Below are 19,161 nucleotides of genomic sequence, written 5' to 3'. Positions count from 1 at the left end.
AGAGACCTTCCGAGAGCTCCACCCCTGACGCGGGGAGGAAGATTCGGGAGACGAGAAGCAATCCTTAAGGATTTGTGGCCGTGCACGATCCTTGGCATCCTGGGAAGCGTCAACAGGACCTGCCGAAGGGACGCCAGATCGGTGGGAGGTCCGTGTAACCCTCTTGCGGCTTTTGACTTGCCCACTCCCTGAGTCCTGGGAGTCCGGCAGAGGTCCAGGCCTAGAGGCATTATACGGCCGATCTGACGCCCCCTCCACAACACTAGGGGCACAAACACTATCACTGCACTTCACAGCACTTTGAAGAGCAAGCATTTTAACTTCCAGGTTACGAATGGAAGACATAATAACAGACAGGGCATCTCCTTCCGCAGACACAACCTCGGGGCCCGAGGGCAACACCACAGGGTTAGGAATACCTACATCTATGGGAGGGTTAGCAGGTGAAAAAACACTACCCTGACTCCTACTCACTGATACACTCCTGGAGGAAGACCTCCTGATCCTATCATGCTCTAACTTCCTCACATAGGAATCATAAGTCCTCCAACTAGCATCAGGCAAAGACTCACACTCCTTGCATCGATCATTAAACAAACAAACATGCCCCCTACACCTCGAGCATACAGTGTAAGGATCTACCTAAACTTTCGGTAGCCTCACCTTACAGTCTTGCACACCGCAAACTCTATAACTAGCAGAACTAGATTCAGACATCTTAATCCAAGCAAAAAACAAAGCAAAATCCAAAACAGTCCACAATAGCGTATGCCTAGCCACAAGTCCAAGTCAAAAAACCAAAAGTCAAACAAATACTTAAGTGACAACCAAGTTTACGAAATCCAAAGACGGAGGTACTGAAAACAGGTGTTGACAGTACCGGAGACAGAGAAAATCTGAATAGAAAATGGGAATGGTTCCTGATACCCGCCTCCCAGCAGCGGGAATGGGTACTAACCACCTGATCTCCCACTGCGTGTGTCATACGTTTTGAAATTCTGTCGGACTATCAGAGAATACAGCTATATATATATCTGACAGGTAAGTCTCATGAACAAATTGGAATGTTTACATCCGGGCAGGCGGTACTCCCGCCTCCCGGACAGTAGTTAACTGCCTAACCACCTTGTTTGAAGTTCAACGGCCATTTCCAGCCTACGCCTAAGTGTAATCCCCTAATGTAAAGGACAGAGGGTTTGTATATTGTGTCGGAACAAATATTGAGCTCGTTTGCTAAGCTGGTTCCTCTCTTACCCCGAAAGTGGGCGGGGTCACTTGCCTATCCAAAACAAAAGTAGCGCTACCACAAATTTCAAAATTCTAGCTGCCAGATAATAGAAACTATTAGCTATGTAATTACTTGGTAAGTAGCTTATATAAAAACAGTGTTTCATCAGCTCTGAATCCCTTAGTAACCACAATGCAATTTTAAAGAAAAACAAACTCACATCAGAACCGCAATGCAATTTTAAGGGAAAACAAACTCACATCAGAGCACAGACTATCAGTGTTAAAGTAAATGAAAACACCTAGAAATTTTTGAATAAGGTGATTACAGTATATACATTCATATCTCGGATATGGTGAATTTCCCCCAAAAAATGTTCAGACTAAGCTTATTTTTTATGCCAAATTCATCTAAGATACTAGGAATGTATTATACAATAAGTTGGAACTGTTGTAAAATAATACCGTATTTTGGTTGCTTTTTAACAAATTACCATTATTTTTTGTCGATCGACTGTAATTAACATCAGAACTGATGTTTTTGTATGCTGGCCATCCTGGAATGCTATCGAGCATTAAGATTTGTGTTACAGATATTGGAGCTTTTGGTAAAAAGTGGAGGTAGATCTAAGCCGGCTGTCCGCGGTGGGCTAGGTTATGGCAGTTGACATTTTTCTATAGAACTTTACTTGCTGAACAAGAATTTAAAGTAATATTTTGTCGGTCAGCTGTAATTAAGCTGTAAATTACCTTAGAACTGTGAGGTAAGGGGAACGGTATCTGAGGGGAGGGTGGTTGGGAATCTGGGTCCTGGATGGGTAAAAACACTTTCGAGAATAGCTCACGGTGAGGGGACCCGTTGGGAATCCGGGGTTCTGGGTGGGGTAAATAACTTGGGAAAAGGTTTGGGCAATTTATTGTTGTATTTCCAGTTATATATGTCATTTGGAACACGAAAAACAAGCGTAAAAATAAGGGGAATAAATGGACAGTGCGAGCCGTTACAAAGGCACTTTTCACATACCACTACTACTGCTGATTCCAGGCCCGTCACGCATGCGCGGTCTTACAGGGAGCTTTCGGTTCATCCAATGCCTCCAACTGAGAGTAGTTGGTGGATTTTTTGGCGGGTGGCTGTACCCAACCAATCACGTTGCAACGTTACCCCAACATTACGTTTCACCCAGGTGGAGAATTTGGGGGATACATAAACTCAGTTACATGTATTCCTTTTGCTCAACTGTTTTATAACCGTTTCCTATTCGTTGTAGCTTGTGCCTACAACGTTCTTCCAGTACTTTTCCGTTCACAAATATATTGACGTCTCTTTGCAACATGATTTTACCATAAATAACTTACAAAATTACTTTACATTTGTCGGCAGACACCTGAAGCATGTATATGGGGTAGGAGGAGAAGGGTCTTGCAGGACGTTTCGCTACCACTTTCTCTCAGTGACGTTAACAGAAACCTTTTTTTACATATTTTGTAAGCCCTGTGGTTGGCGCGCGCAGCGCAATATTACCGCTTGCCAGAGCATACGAGCCTGCCAGATTATTTTAAAAATGCGGATAAGGCGCGCAGCGCCGTTCTGCTACCCCAAAAACTGAAAGCAGAAATACACTTTAGCACCCCCAACTTTATCCTTCCTACCCTGTTCCGGTGCAGTTCACCGGCACAGTTCACTCACTCTTCAACCCAGCATGATGACGGACTGTAACAGTCCTGGAACCTCCCGCTCCTCTGAGCCTGTAACCAAGTGCAATTTGCCTCTTACCTGTGTCAATTGCTACCTTAGTTATAAGGACTACATTGTACCAGGGACAACTATTGTATCTGATTGCTGGAGAGCTTATGACTGCCTGAAGGACGAAGGCTACGTGCACTTAACCGTCAATCACTCCATGAACTTTGTGGACCCAGTAACTGGTGCGCATACAAATACTATTGAGAGGAGGTGGAGGGAACGTGAGACGCACGCCTAGGTACGGCCGTAGGGGTACAACTTCGGTACTTGGCAGTAGCCCATTTTAAAATCCACTTTGATGACCCGAAGACGAGGCTCCAATGGCGTTTGTAAAAAGGCGGCTGAATTGTACCCTCCACCCCCTTTAAGGTAAGGTTCCTAAACTATCTTCTTTATTAGTAGGTAGTTAGGTCACCTGTGTTTTGGTGTTATTAGGTTTTAGTGCTTTTCATGTAGGAGCGTTATTATTTTTGGGTAACTGTCATTTAACGCCATGTTTCTACATAACAGTCCACGTCACTTTACCAACTTGTACCTTTTGTGCAGTACCTCTCCTTCCCCTGCTGAACATATGGCTCCCTAGTGGTTACGTAACCCAAGATGGCGGATTTGTTTACTGTTTACGTTTCTTTGCCCTGATGGCAAGCAACGGTTAGTGTGTAGTTGAGGTAGCCTGTGGCAGTTGACGTTTTTCAGTGTTGCTTTGCTTGCTTTGCATGAGTTTAGGTAATATTTTGCCCGTCGGCTGCAGCTAAACTGTAATTTACCCTTGAGCTGTATGTGCCAGTGCAGGGGACCCCACGGTACCGGTGTGCAGTCTTGGGGTCTATTACGCTTTAGTTACAGCCGACCGACAAGATTTTACTTGAAATTCTTGTTCAGCAGGTCAAGTTCTATAGAAAAACGTCAACTGCCATAGGCTACCTCACCGCGGACAGCGGGCTTAGAATTACCAAAGTGGAGTTTCCTTCACTGGGGCTCTGGCCCAGATAAGTAACATGGCCTCCTAGGTTAGGTTAGGTCAGGGTATGTTACGTTAGCATAATTCCTTTTATGAGAGGTTTCCTTGGCTAATCCCTTCTTAAACATACGGCTCCCTATCCCTAATGACTTGCGCATGCGCAAAACCATTCCATTACAACAACATGGCAATTCGGTCTTTCTTCCAAAGATTTCCCCCATCCAAAAGCCTGTGTTCCCAAAAGGTCCCCAACCATGTTGGACAGAGATATGAGGTTAATAATAATTGACCGACAATAAACTCCACCACCCCCTTCATCGGCAACACCGAATGTACAGGAAAAATCAATTTCCAAGCTAACAGTCCGTTCACAGTTACCTTGTAGTTTTAGGCTACCCATTCTAAACTTGGTTAGGGAAGAATGGGTGGTTAGCCCATGTATTGGCAGTCGGTTCTTTATTCTTTCCCCATGCACAAAACTTTGGTTATCAACCGGTAATCCCATGTAGTCTAATCACTAGAACACTAATAACTAGTACACTGTATTACACTTAGGGTGGGCCAATTAGAATCATCAAAAGCTACCATAGGCTGAAATGCATGTTTCACCAGCTGAACATTGAATGATGGTATTGCATATATTTACCATACTCAGGCCTACCTTCTATATATATATATATAAAGGTTCCCGCTGATGTCAGTGCGCGTCCGCTTGCTAAAGATTAAGATATCCGAGGTTAATGGTCGTCGGTGATCACTGTAATAGCAAGTATGGTGGGAGTGAACCGAAAACTTTGTTTTACGAGATACAGGCAAATAGTGTACTGTAGTAGGTAGACAGGTCTTATTACTAAGAACAAAGAAACATTTTATTACGGGACCGAGATCTTAACTTTCCTTTCCATTAACATTAGTCGTTTGATTCATGAAATGACAAGTAATCAAGCAATAGGTTTTCCAAAGTCACAGGCCATCTCACTTTTTTCGGACAAGCAGTAGCAGTAATAGTAGGCAGGGTATAGCTTTGCAACGGCTCCCTTGCTCCTTCTATTTCCTCCTTTGTGTTTGGTTACGTTTATTGTCTCTGTAATACTATAGATCTTTTATAAATTCCTTCCTATTTTCAACTTCTTTCGATAGAGCTGCAAATAGGATATTAGGCATCAATTCCTCTTTATTTTCTTGATGTGGCTGATGCACAAATCCATATTGCTAATGCCACTGTATGCTGGGCAGTAAAGTAAGGAATGTTCCAAGTTTTCATTTATTTCTTCACAGCACAAACATTTTGTATCTTCCCCTTTTAACCTATTCCTTATCGATTAATTCTAGTGTACCTAACTACTGATCAGCGTTGCTTTTTCAGTGTTACCATACCAGGTTTCTTCTCCAATGTTTTCCTTATATTTTCTCTTTATTTTTAAGGTTGCCTTGTCATTCATTTGTCTCTGTCATATTTTTCTCTCCCGGTTATTTATCATTTCTTTTAACTGCTTCCCTTTAAGTGATTCAATTTTATTTAAAATCACAATTTTTGTAGGTAAATTGTATTTTTCCTAACTATACAAACCTGAGGTCCTTTACATTAGGAATTACTTTTAGCATAGGCTGGAAACGACCGTTAAACTCTTGAGCAAGGTGGTTAGGCAGTAACTACCGCCAGGTAGGCCGGAATACCCGCCTTCCCGGATGTAAACATTCCAGTTTGCCTTTCGGTCCAGGTTCAGATTGAGGGGTGGCATGAGGTGGGCATAATATATAATGTAAAGGACCTCAGGTTTGTACAGTTAGGAAAAATACAATTTACTTTCAAAAATTGTGATTTGTTTCGACACGATATACAAACCCTCGGTCCTTTACTTTAGGAAGACTCACTGGTGGGAGGGAGGAATCTGAGTGATTCTCCTGAACTGACTGAAGTTCTGCACACCTGGGCTACTCCTCCCGGTCGAAAGAGCGAGGAGGAGTACCTGAGCCTCTGACATATTGATCGGAGTGTAGGAACTGCAAGATCAGATACCTACTAGACCTTTTCGCATGAGTGAGGAAACGTGACTTATACGAAATAGGCTGGAAGAATCTTAGAGTCGGAGGTAGTAAGGTAAAGCTGAGATAGGGTTTCTTTGCCAGACTCTCCTTCCTCCCCTTGCTAGAGGAAGGAGCAGAATTGCTTCTATGATTCTGGGAGAAAAACAGAACAGGTGCTCGATGGGTAGTCTTATCGCATCAGCGCCAGGTCTAGCACATTTTGGTTCGAGTCCTATTCTCATCCCGAAGAAGGAGAAGTAGGCCTACTGTAGAAGGACGGAAAAGGAGGAAGAGAGGCCAGTCACTCTCGGTATCCTTCTCACTTCCAGAACCAACACCTTAGGCGAGATGCTACTCGTCCTCTTGAAGGAGCCGGGTAAGAAAACACAACTTGTTGAGCAGCCACCACAGGGCCAAGGAAAAAAGGTTCCAAGGGCCTGCGGGCAAGACCATAGGAAGACAAGAGTGTGGTCTATGAGACCACGTCTTGCTTCCAGCCCGACAGAAACTTCCGGAATGCGAGGGATGGACCAAGCCATCGGCTTCGTGAGCTCTCGGGTGGAAGGTACTGGTATCGTCGTCGTCAGCTGCTGAGTACCTCCTTTGATCACTTCACGAGGTCAGGAGGAAGATGTGTCCTTAGGCACTTCTTCCTTGGGAGAGAGAGTACTAGCGAAAATGTCGACGACATACAGGTTAGGAGTGTCGAGCCTTTTCGGAAAGTACCACAGCTCCCTAAAGGACAAAGTAACGAATGCTCTGGATCATCGATACAAAGTCCAGGGAGTAGGGGAACAAGGACAACTCGAAACCGACAATAGATGCCGAAGGATTCAGAGTCCACCTACGACATCCGAAGAGTCGAGGTATTGATCCCCTTCACCTATTCTTCCAGGGGTATTGATCCCCTTCACCTATTCTTCCATCTTCTACGCCAAGGCCGGAGCAATATGAGAGATGGTCCTACGAGGGCACATCTCTATCCAACGACTCTCGTAAGGGCACGTGCAGCATGGGACAGGAACCCTAAACGAGAGTCACATGCCACCCAGGGAACAGTTCCCTGGGACAGCAAGACCGAAGAAGCTTCTCATCCGTAGCTAAATCTTGACTGAAGAGAAGGCTACTTCAGATAGAAGAATAGGTCACAAGGGCCTACGTTCTTCACAAATGAAAGGGAAAGAAGCAACCCTCGGCAGAGAAGACAAGGAAGTCCAGACTTGAAGAGACACTCTGACCCAAGAAGGAGTACCGCAACGACACCCACCAGCGAAGACGGCTCCAGTCCCTGGGAGTGTTGCAGAGGACTTCAAGAGATATCCAGCTATAGCCGCTGCCGCTCGGCGAGAAAGCCTATGCTTGCAAGGGAAGCTGGAAGGTCTCCCAGTCCCAAACACACCAGGATGTACTGCCTGAAGAACCGCTTCTTGTGTAGCTGCTACAGGAGGTTGGGTCAAGCAGAACTCTTCTCGATGCCTCGGCTATCAGGTTGGGCGAGAGGCGAAGTCTTCCGCCATTGTCTGTAACTCGGGGTGAGCAATGCTTGAGAACCCATAGCGAAACAGACAAATACAGAGGGAAAAAAGTAGATATCAAGTTTCCCAGAAAGACTGCATGCCCCGCTGTAGCGGCCCCTGAGTCTAGTATGAATGAGCAAGAAAAAACTACCAACTTGTGCAGGGAGGCAACAGAAAGACAGTAGGGATTTCTCAGTCGAGCAATCTCTTTATGAATCTTCGTGCGAGCAGCACGTTCTGTCCCGATCACTCAAACCCAGGCCAAGCTCGCCTGCCAATACATCCCCACCGGGGATGCATCTGGTCAATTGAGATGTCAAGTGAGCTATAGAACACTTGAGTACCTGCAACTGTCGACAGATGGAACAGGAGGAAAACACGATTCCCTCTCAAAACTCATCCTGAAATCTCAGAAGGCCAGAAGGCTGCCTTGAGCCCAGGATGGTAATGAGAAGGTACTAATTGTCTCGGTCCCACATCTTCAAGACAAAGTCTTACAGGTGTGTGCCTATTCTTCCATCGGTGAATCTGTAAGTAGACACATGATGTGAGAAAATATGCAAGCATATTCGAAGGTTCCTTCAGTCAAGCATTAGCCTAACTCCTTCCTCATACTTCGAAGAGGAAAGAAGGACGGAGGAATGGAAGCAGACTTCCATTCTCCGCCATGGGGAAGCTTCTGCAAGATGACAGGATACCGAGACAATTAGCTCTAGCCGGGCTGGCATTTCCTGAATCGGGAACACGGGAGAGGAAGTGGGATGAAAAGAATTGCCGAGACCTAAGGGAAATAGATGCTTCTCCTGAAGGAAACCATTCCCAGGTCTCGGCAATGATAAGTATCATTTCATCCAGGAATCTGCAGTAGGAGAACTTCTTCCTGGTTGATACTTCTTTCTCTCTTCCCTCCTCCCTTATGGGAAAGAGGGTGGAAAGAGACACAGTTATGTGCACTTTCCTAGAAGGGTAGGAGAGGCTATGTTCCACAATCTTCTGTCGAAGCCTGGGACTTCTTAGGAGTTGAGGGGGGACTGGCTTGAACTTGAGGTCGAGTCGAGATGACTAAGATCCCAAGGTCTTGGCCACTGTCCAAAAGATAAGGCAGTGCCCTGGTACGAACCTTGATTACCAGGGTATCTGGCAAATCTCTGCAAGAGAAAGGCAGAACCAAGTAAAGGTTGTTCCTAAGGGTTGAGCCAACTCAGGACTTATGAAACCGGAGATCCGAATTGGGACAAAGTCCTTCTTAGCACCAGAATTGTCCATAGAACTGCTGTCAGCCAGACCCTTTGAGGCAAGGAGAACTCGTATTCTGTCACGGCAGGGGAGAAGCTTGGTGTCTCGACCTGAATGAACTCACTTACCGAAGAAAAGAGTTCATCCGGTCGAGAACGCTCTTGGAAGCAAGGACCGCTGCGGTCCTCGACACTCTCGGCCCCTCGGGAACTGCAAGGGTTGTGAGTGATGAAGATTATCCATTGGGGGAGTTGCGGTCCTGTCCCGGGGATCCTTGCGCTGACGGATCGGCGCGAAGTTCCCCGAAAAACGAGGGCAATCGCAACTTGAAAGACCCTCGCTGCTTCCGAAGCGTGGAACTCCTGTACCTCTGCCCTTGGAGGGAGCCTTGCCAGATCCCATGAAACCCTCCTCGGCTACCTGGTTGTACTAAGAAACAATCGGGGACTGACACCCAAAGCACACCAGGAAGCCGAACTCAAGAGCTCTCTCTGTCCATCTTGTGCCTCTCGGAGCAACCGAGAGGAAAAGAGAATAGGTGAGGAGAAAGAGCACCCTTACCTGTCCTGCCAGTAAAACCAGCAGGACAGGCAGACCGTGAGTGATAATCAACCGAAGGAGATTACTGCTACACGAGGGAAGAAGAGCGCTTGTGCCATGGCAAAGAGCTTTCCTGGGAAGAGCAAAAAAGTTCACTCGAACATAGCCGAGAATCCAATTTGAAAAAAACAGAATGGGGCCGAGCCGAGCCAATTGCGTGAACGCAATCCAGACTGAGAGGTATGCGGTGGACGGGAGGCAGGCGGGCGAGCTGAGCCGAGCTGAGCCAGTCTCCCAAGCGCGACCAAGGGCTAGGCGGGGCGAGCAAGCCAAGTGAGCCGAGTTCAGCCAGTCTCGTAAGCATGACCAGGGGCTGAGCCGAGCCGAGCCGAATCGATTGCGTGAACACAGTCGGAACTGGACAGGGCGGAACTCGTCTGCCGTGAACTATTGCTAGTTCCCCGAACTCTAAACTTCGAGGCCGAGGCCCCTCGAGAAGAAGGTTCAAAGGAGAATTCTGTGTCTGCTATCCTGCATGCTCACATCCTAAGGTTCAAGACACAAGAATGAAACCTGGCCGAGCAACCAAAGCAGCTGGCGGGCAGTATCGAGACACCTGGCATCTCGGCACCTAGACACCTGGCGTCTCAGCACCCAGACACCTGGGTGTCTCGGCACTTTCTCTCGTCCTGTGCCTCTCGTCAGGAGAGCGCTCGTGATTTACAGAATTCAAGCTACCCATGAGATTCCCAAAAATCGGGATCGGCTGCTTTCAGTTCCTAAGAGATTGAAAGAGCTAGGCACAGAACCAGTTTTAGATGCAGACTTCCAAGACTGGCAACGAGGGCATGGCCTCTCGAGGCCACGCTCTCTCGGCCCCCAAAACGCCAGACCCCACAGGAGAATGCGAATCGGTTCCCGCCCAAGGGCGGGAAAAGCCAACAAGAGAAACTTGTCTCCCGGAAGAGAGTCAGTCCCTTAGAAGTCCCGCAGGACTCCCGACGGGAATCTCTTCCCTGCTTCTTCTGGTGTTCGAACCGCTAGAATCGAGACACCAGGCTGGGAATCTGACTCAGCACTGGCAAGCACTCGGAGTGCTTGTGGTGCTGGTGGGAAGGGCTGAGACACCTGGGTGCCTTGGCCCTTTCTCTCGCACTGCTCCCGAACTGGGCCGAGGAAATATTCTCCAGACCAGATCGGGATACTCGATATTCCATAGAATCTCGAGCACTGGGAGCGGCTTGCAAACGAGCACCCGAAGCAGCCCCCATCTTAGAGGCGGAACCTCTAGGACTGGGAATGGGATCACAGACCGAAGTCTGCGCACCTGCGGCTCCCAAAACACAAAATCCAGGGCTATGAGAATCGGTTTCCTAACCTGAAGGTTGGGAAAAGCCAACGAGAGACCCACTGCCTCCTCGGAAGGAGGTAGTCCCTAGATGTCCAAGGGCATCAAGGGGAAGAAGCAGTCTTCCTCTCCTTTGGCCGACGGAGGTCTGTCCGATTCCCGGGACCCCCTTGGACCTTGGGAGGGGAAGGGAAGACGAAATCGAAGATAAGGTGAAGAAGACAGCGGCTACTTCCACAGGGCAGCTTCCTTCACCTCCACTCCAAGATCTTCTATAGGAAGGTGGACACGAAGCATAGTAACCTCCAGGGCAGTCAGGCAGGAACACAACGGAAGAGGCCCAGGACACCACCACCAGGAGAAGCAGCAGGCATGATCAGGACAGCTGATGCAGGAGCTACAGCAGCGGTTCGGAAGGCAGGAGCTACTGCAACGGCCAGGAACGTCACTTTCCACAGGGCGACCTCGTTCACTTTCACGCCGAAATCTTCTACAGGATCGCGGACATCATGACCTCTGGGGCAGCTGGCAGGAACACAAAGGAGGCGGCCCCGGGCACGACTGCCAGGAGACGTGGCAGGCATGATCAAGACAGCTGATGCAGGAGCTACCGCAGTGGTTCGGAGGCAGGGGCTATTACAACGGCCAGGAACGTCACTTCCACAAGGCGACTTCCTTCACCTTTACGCCGACATCTTTTATAGGATGGCGGACATCGTAACCTCCAGGGCAGCTGGCAGGAACACAATGGAAGCAGCCCTGGGCACGACCACCAGGAGAAGCAGCAGGCATGATCAGGACAGCCGATTCAGGAGCTACGGAAGCGGTTCGGAAGGCAGGAGCTACTGCAACGACCAGGAACGTCACATGAAAGTCACCAGCAGCTAAAGGAATGATCAGGACGGCTGCGGCAAGAGACCAGGAAGAGCCGCCCAGAGACTGTCATCGAGTTAACAGGAGCATAACACAGGGAACAACACAGGAGCTGATGGACCACAGATATGCCAGAGGCATTGCCACAGCATACATGAAGGCCAGCAATGACAGTGATTGATCCACATCGGCGGGAACAGAGTCGGAACGATCCCAACATGGAATTAGTCATCCAACCAGGTATTGTAGTCGATCCCGAAGCAACACTAATGAATGTCGGGACTCCATGCGAGATATCCAGCCAACTACTGCTGTGTCTGCGATGCTCACTGTCAACCTGAAAGAAAAAGCAAAGATGATTAAAGAGGGAAACTCCTCTCGCTATGAAGGGAATTGCCCTACGCAGCGAGAGGAGGTACCCAAGAAGAATTCGCCCAACGCCGCCCCCACCACCCCCGCGGTCTTCGCCCGACAAGCGAGCGAAGGGGAGAAATCTCTACCAAAGAAGAGAAAGGAAGAACCTGCGGGGAGAGAAAAGGACGGAGGGGAGGCCACCAAGGGCGCCGTGGAAGCGTAACTTACAGACGATGTCCGCAACCTCCCACCCGCCCAGCAACTCTCTAAACGCAGGCATCGAAAACAACACTCAGCACATGTAGGAAGGAAGTAGTCATGCCCTTGTGCATGGAGGGCAGAAGCCCAAGAAGGGAAGCGAACTCTTACGTCCCGATCAATGTAGGGAGCGAAGAGATTGTAAGGTGTCAAAGAAACGAGCAGGTAAAAGTTACTGCTACTTTATTACAGATCCAGGCAGCTTATATAGCGGCCGACTGACTTGGCCCGAGAGACAATGGAATTGACTGTGACCTGAGGTCGAAACAATAAACAATAATATAGAGTGAACGAGTACAAATTACAATACAAAACATACAGAGCTACAATATGGATACAGTCTTGATGCCTGTGAATGAAGAAACATGTGATACACAATGTGTGACATTTGTATAAATACGCATAAAGTAAAAATGATTAAAATGCGTGACCTGGCACGTTTTAGGCGTGACTAATTGAGCTTGAAGAAAATGGGAAGTCACCAAAGAAAACAAGCTCAGCGGAGACTTAATTAATGGCGCCGCGAAACACTATCCTGGCGCCGATGTGGTGACTTTTTACAAATACTCCCCAAGACGAGGGACGTCTGACTAATCCCCTGTATCTGCTGGGACGCTGAAGGGTGCCGCGGCTCCTTGAAGATAACGGAGGGGCCTCCCGCCTGTGAGGCTGCTGGTTGGGCGGTCCTTCCTGGGGCGGCTGCGCCTGGGGGGTGGGCGTGCTGGAGTGCGGTTGGGCGGAAGGGGTGCTGCGTCGCTGCCGGGACTCTCCGACAGGAAGGCGGGCTTTAACCGGTCTATGGAAACCCAGTCGTCCTTGACTGGGAGTGCCAGTTGAACGCCTTGCTGTTCCGTTCCAGCACGCGGAAGGGTCCCCTGTAGGGCTTAGTCAGTGGTGGATGGACGGCGTCGACTCTGACGAAGACGTGGGTGGCGGATGACAGCTGTGGCGGCATGAAGGTGGTTGCTTTGTCGATGTATGAGCGCCTGCAAGGGCGAACTTGCCGCCACGTCGCGGAGCCTCTGCAGTGATGGGGAGTGGCGTTCATCCATCACGAGCTCTCCCGGCACCACGAGGGTTCCCCAGGTTTGTTCAGCTGCGATGGGGTGCCGTCGGCTCTGGGGGCGGTCCTCAACCCGAGGAGGACCCACGGCAGCTGATGTTTCCAGTCCTCGGCAGTGCAGCGGGCCATGAGGGGATGACTTTAGGGACCTGTGGAACTGTTCGACCAGGCCGTTGGCCGCTGGGTTGTACGCTGTGGTGGTGTGGTGCGTGGTTCCCAGCAGTTGAGCCAGGGCAGACCACAACTCGGAGAGGAAAGCGGGGCCCTGTCGGTTGTGATGTGGTCCGGGGCCAAGCGGCTAACCCAACTGGAGAGCAGGGCCTCGGCGCACGGCGCTGGCGGTGGCTTCTTGCATGGGTGTGGCTTGGGCCACCTCGTCGAACGGTCTACCACCGTCAGGAGGTATCTGGATCCGCCTGATGGGGAAGGGCCCGACGACGTCGATGTGGATGTGGCGGCGGCGCCCTGGCTGTGGGAACTCGCCTACCCCGACTCGTGTGACGACCCACTTTACTGGTCTGGCACTGCAGGCACTGTTTTGCCCAGGCCGGGCGTCTTTTTGCACCCCGTGCCAGACGAACTTTTTGAAAGCAGTTTGGCCGTGGTCCTGCCGGAGGGGTGTGAGAGGCCGTGAATGATGTCGAATACCTGGCGGCGGCGTGAGGCTGGAACCAAAGGGCGCGGGCTGGCCTGTGCTGATGTCACAGAGCAGGCTGGGGCCTTGGGGCGAGGGTCACGCCCCGCCACTTGAGGGATGTGATGGCGGTGCGGTATGCTGGGGTTTCTGGGTCAGCGGCCTGTTCTCTGGCAAGGTCCTGGTAATCTACACCAAGCTGCACTGCGTTCAACTCGACTCTGGAGAGGGCGTCTGCTACGGATTTTTCTTGCCGGGAGGTACCTGACGGAACAGGTAAATTCGGTTATGGCTGAGAGGTGGCGCTGCTGTCTGGAAGACCATGCGTCCCCCTGCTTCGTGAAGGCGTGAACCAGTGGCTGGTGGTCTGTGAAGATTGTGAAGGGCGTCCCCTCCAGGAGGAACTTGAAGTGCCGAACTGCGCGGTACATCGCGCAGAGTTCCCTGTCGAAGGTGCTGTAGCGGGTCTCTGCGGGACTGAACTTCTTGCTGAAGAAGGCGACGGGCTGGGGGGCGCCGTTGATGATTTGCTCCAGAACAGCACCGCAGGAGACGTTACTGGCGTCTGTCGTCAGCTGGAGGGGAGCCTTGGGATCCTGGTGTGCCAAGGCGGTTGCCTCGGTGAGGGCGGCCTTCGTCAGGGAAAAGGCCTGCTGCTGGCTGGGTCCCCAAGACAGGGACTTGGTTGACCTTTTAGGACTTCCGTCAGGGGCTGTGGTGTGTGCGATCCCGGGATGAACCGCCTGTAGAAGTTTACCACCCCAAGGAACTCCTGGACGGCCTTGATGGAGGTGTGTGTCGGGAACTTGGCTACGGCTGCCACTTTCGATGTAAGAGGGCGGACGCCTGTCGGAGACACCTCGTGACCCAGGAATTCTGCTTTCTGGACGCCGAAGGTACACTTGTCGAAACGGACGACGAGGCCGTTCTCTTGGAGGCGCTGGAGGACTGCTTTGATGTGTCTCTGGTGTTCGCTGTGAGACCTGGAAAATATGAGAATGTCGTCAACGAGCAGACGCAGAATTTTAGGTCCCCAGGATGCTGTCCATGAGCCGCTGGAAGGTGGCCCCGGCGTTCCTCAGCCCGAAGGTGGAGAAGGCGAACACATAGGACCCCGAAGGGCGTGATGATGGCTGTCTTTGGTATGTCCTCTGGCGCAACAGGTACCTGGAAATAAGATTTAAGAAGGTCCAATTTAGTGAATATTTTGGCCCCGTGAAAGGAGGGCGTGAGGTCTTGCATGTTGGGTAGAGGGTAGTGGGTCGGGCTCTGTTGCAATGTTGAGCCGCCTGTAGTCGCCAGAGGGTCTCCAGGAGCCGTCCGGTTTCTGCACCATGTGGAGGGGGAGGCCCATGGACTGGAGGCTTTCCTGCAGATGCCCATCTGTTCCATCTCAATGAATGCTTTTTTCGCCTCCTGAAGGCGCTGAGGGGGGAAGCCTGCGGAACCGCGCATGTGTCGGGGCCCTTTAGTCACTATATGGTGGTATATGCCGTGCTTGGCTGGGGCCCCGGGACTTGGCGGCTCGGGCTTAAATACCTCAGGGAACTCCGACAGTAGGTGTGCATACTGGTGGGGGCGACGGCGCTGATGGTGGGTCTGGGTCCCGCCGTTAACGGGAGAGACCGGCAGGAGTCGGTATCGAGGAGGCGCTTGCGCCCCACGTCGACTAGCAGGCCGAAGTGCGCCAGAAAATCGGCCCCCAGGAGTGGGGTTCCTCGTCCGCGACGATGAAGTCCCAGGAGTAACTCTGGCCAAGGATGGAGATCGACAGGAGCCTGGTGCCGTAGGAGAGGATGGGGTTCCGTTGGCGGCCGTCAGGAAAGCGCCGGGTCTGGTGTCTGGTTGCGGTCCTCTCTGGATGCTGGGAAGACCGATTTAAAGGCTCCTGTGTCGACCAGCATCATCCTGCCGGAGACGGTGTCGCGGACGTAAAAACCTATTGTTTTGAGGCCCTGGGTTCTTCGGCTGCCATGGCGGCCTGTCCTGCTGGGCCGCCACCCCGTTTTTGAACGGGTGAACGAGCAGGGCGGCAGGCAGTTTCGGGCGTCCTTTCCGAACCACTTGTGGTAGCGACAGAAGCCCGGGACCTCCATCTGCTGTGGTTCGGTGGACGTCTGTTGGCGATGGCATTGACGGGCTGCTCTAAGTCCTCTTCAGGCTGGACGGAGCTGACCGGCTGTGTGGCCGGTTTTAGCCGCTGTGAAGCCTTGACGGAGTCTGTGAGGTGTTGCGCCGTCTCTATGAGGTCCTCGACAGGCATGGTGTAGGGGTGAGCGATCTGGTTGCGTACCTCCGGGAGGAGTTGGCGAAGGTAGATTTCCGTGTGAAGCTTATCTCCTGCCGCTTCTTTGTGCCACCCAAGTCTGGTAGTGACAGGAGATCTACGACCATGCCCCAAGCGTCTCTTGAATTGAGGTCGTGGCGTGGATTTATGGCAAGGTCGATAGCACGGGCGGCCCGCTCGGCGATGGGCAGGAGCAAGCTTCGAGGAGGAACTTTTTGTGGTGCTGTATGTGAGGGTGTGTGTTTCGGGAACTCGCGAGATGAGTTTTCTGTACACGTCCTCCGGAAGGGCGTTGAACACTGTGTCGGCCTGTAGGATTTCGTCCGTCAGGTCCGCGATTCTGAAGTGGCTCTCCACCCTGCGCAGCCACATCGATGGGTTCCCTGCGCGAAACGGCGGCAGCTTTACGGTGAGGGCGGCCCACGATTATGTTGCCCGGCCGTCGTGTGTTCGGGGCGCTGGTGTGGAGTTGCGGGAGGGCCTCGGCGCGGGGCAGGCGCGGGTGTGATGGGAGGTAGGTAAACCTCCGAGTCCGCGGGGTCCGCGTTTAACTGCATGAAGGAGGGGATATCCACGTCCATGCTCGCTCCTTTGACCCCTTACTGGAGTGGGGTACTCGCGTCAGTACGCACTTTCGTGCGCCGTGTGGTTCCGCTAGTGACGCTGGTGGGGTACGCCGACGAGAGTCAGCACGCTCAAACGCTGGTTACAGCGCCATGTTTAGGCCGCTAAGAGCGTTTTGGAGAAATCCTGGAGCCAAGACTAAGTCGCCGTGTGAGTCCGCTAATGGCTCCGGGATACTCCGGGGGTCACCACTGTAAGGTGTCAAAGAAACGAGCAGGTAAAAGTTACTGCTACTTTATTACAGATCCAGGCAGCTTATATAGCGGCCGACTGACGCCGGCCCGCGAGAGACAATGGAATTGACTGTGACCTGAGGTCGAAACAATAAACAATAATATACAGTGAACGAGTACAAATTACAATACAAAACATACAGAGCTACAATATGGATACAGTCTTGATGCCTGTGAATGAAGAAACATGTGATACACAATGTGTGACATTTGTATAAATACGCATAAAGTAAAAATGATTAAAATGCGTGACCTGGCACGTTTTAGGCGTGACTAATTGAGCTTGAAGAAAATGGGAAGTCACCAAAGAAAACAAGCTCAGCGGAGACTTAATTAATTTTCAATATGAAACACTATCCTGGCGCCGATGTGGTGACTTTACAAGATTACGTCCCAATCTAATCTTCTGATTGAAAAGGGAACACCTTCAGTATCTAAATAAAGGGCTATTGGAGAGAAGCATTACCACTCGGTTACGCTCCTTTAAATACGCCCTTGGCCATCAACCCAAGACAGTGCAGGGGAAAGACGGCTATGCAAGGTTATCACAAATCTTGGGTTTGTAATAATGAATACCAAACACACGTAATATATACACAAAAATACATTAAGATCCCACTGGGATGATAAGAGCTTAACGACAGTCAGGCAAGGAGATCCGAAACCACGTCTGCAATGCATAACGGCCGAAAGCAAGCTGGAATGTTTACATCCGGGCAGGCGGGTATTCCCGCCTACCTGGTGGTAGTTACTGCCTAACCACCTTGCTCAAGAGTTTAACGGCCGTTTCCACCCTATCCTGAAAGTAATTCCTAATGTAAAGGACTGAGGGTTTGTATATCGTGTCGGAGCAAATTATGTTTAATTCTTTCAGATACTCTTTTATTTGCAGAATCCAAGGGATTGTCCTATTTTCATACTGGACTATGGTTATCTTGTATAGGAGCCTATTTCCACCACCCTCAAGTGTATGTTTCAGATAGAATAGTTTTTTCTTTTATCCCTTGAGTGGCAGGAAGAGGTCCCTATTTCGGATCTTAAAGCACAACTTGCTGTGTACCTTGGTGCTTTCAGAATTGTTCTGTACACTAGATTATCTACTTTTTTGTAGTTCATTTATGTTTTTCTTGTCGAGTTTTGTCGTGAATTTTTCCCCCACGACTGGGAGGGTTCTAAGTCCCGGATTGTATGGGACTGGGATGATCAGGCCTGAAGGGCACTATCAGCAAACATCGAGGCAAAGGTCCAACAAGATCAGGCAGGGTTTCACAATTTTATTTTAAAAAATAAACTATTTAAATGTAACATACATTAACACACAAGGACCATGCTGTCGGGTAAAAGACAACTCTGAAAAGTTACAAAAACAAAAAATGTGCCTCTGAAAGTTACAATTTTATACAAAACTTACTTCGAAATACTCAGGCTACACATTAGCTGAATATTAACTACATCAAGCCTTGGATTGCAAAAATGTGAAAGGATTTAGCACATTAAAGGAACTGGCTCTTGGCTACAAAATGAAGAATTTTGCTGGGGAGGTGACGACTTGGAGAGTGCTCAGCTTTTAAGAGGTGCGAAAGAAACGAGCAGGATAAGGTTACTGCTACTTTATTCATGATCCAGGCGGTTTATATAGCGGCAGACTGGCGTCGCGCCGCGGAATACAATGGAAACCTCAGTGACTTGAGGTCGATAATAAATAACAATAAATACAGCAAACCAATACACTTTACAATGTAAGAACAGACAGAAATGGAATTGGATACAGTCTTGATGCTCAGAAAGAAGAAACATGTGATACATTTTGACAGCAGGTAAACAAAATATATACATAGTTTAAATAATTGAACTTTGTGTGACCTGGCGCGTTAGGCGTGACTAATTGTAGGCAAAGAAAATGGGACGTCACCACAGAAAACTTGCTCAGAAGAGACTTTACAACTAACACTTTTAGCAGAGACTTCACAAATGACTTTACAGATGTCTTTACAAATACTCACCCCCCCCCCCCCAAGACGTGGGTAACGTCTGATTAGTCGGCGTATCTGCTGGGGCGCTGCAGGGGGCCCCGGTTGTGTGAGGACATTGGGGGAACGCCCTCTGTGTGGGTTTGCCTGACTGCAGGTGTGGGCGGGCTTTTTCGGGGGCGGCCGCGTGCCTGCCCCTTACGAGGGCCTGGCTGTGGCGAAGGCTGAGCAGGCGGAGCGTGCGATGTGGTGACGTCTGTG

The 19,161-nt window shown here is 50.2% G+C and overlaps 1 protein-coding gene across 4 annotated transcripts in view; it reads right to left on the bottom strand.

Annotated features, from left to right (window-relative positions):
- The window catches only part of LOC136837462 (endoplasmic reticulum membrane-associated RNA degradation protein-like), a 334,200-nt gene that overhangs the window by 281,646 nt on the left and 33,393 nt on the right, over positions 1-19,161 (bottom strand). For 2 of the 4 annotated variants that reach the window (XM_067102243.1, XM_067102245.1), the window contains exon 1: positions 4,597-4,937. The exons of the other annotated variants lie outside the window; for them this stretch is intronic. The gene's annotated coding sequence lies outside the window, so the exon portion shown is untranslated. Of the gene's footprint in view, positions 1-4,596; positions 4,938-19,161 lie in introns of those variants that run through there. 4 annotated transcript variants of the gene reach the window in all.

The sequence above is a fragment of the Macrobrachium rosenbergii genome, chromosome 59 (genome assembly GCF_040412425.1).
Source record: "Macrobrachium rosenbergii isolate ZJJX-2024 chromosome 59, ASM4041242v1, whole genome shotgun sequence".
Lineage (NCBI taxonomy): Eukaryota > Metazoa > Arthropoda > Malacostraca > Decapoda > Palaemonidae > Macrobrachium > Macrobrachium rosenbergii.
This window is presented reverse-complemented; position numbering and strand designations above follow the sequence as displayed.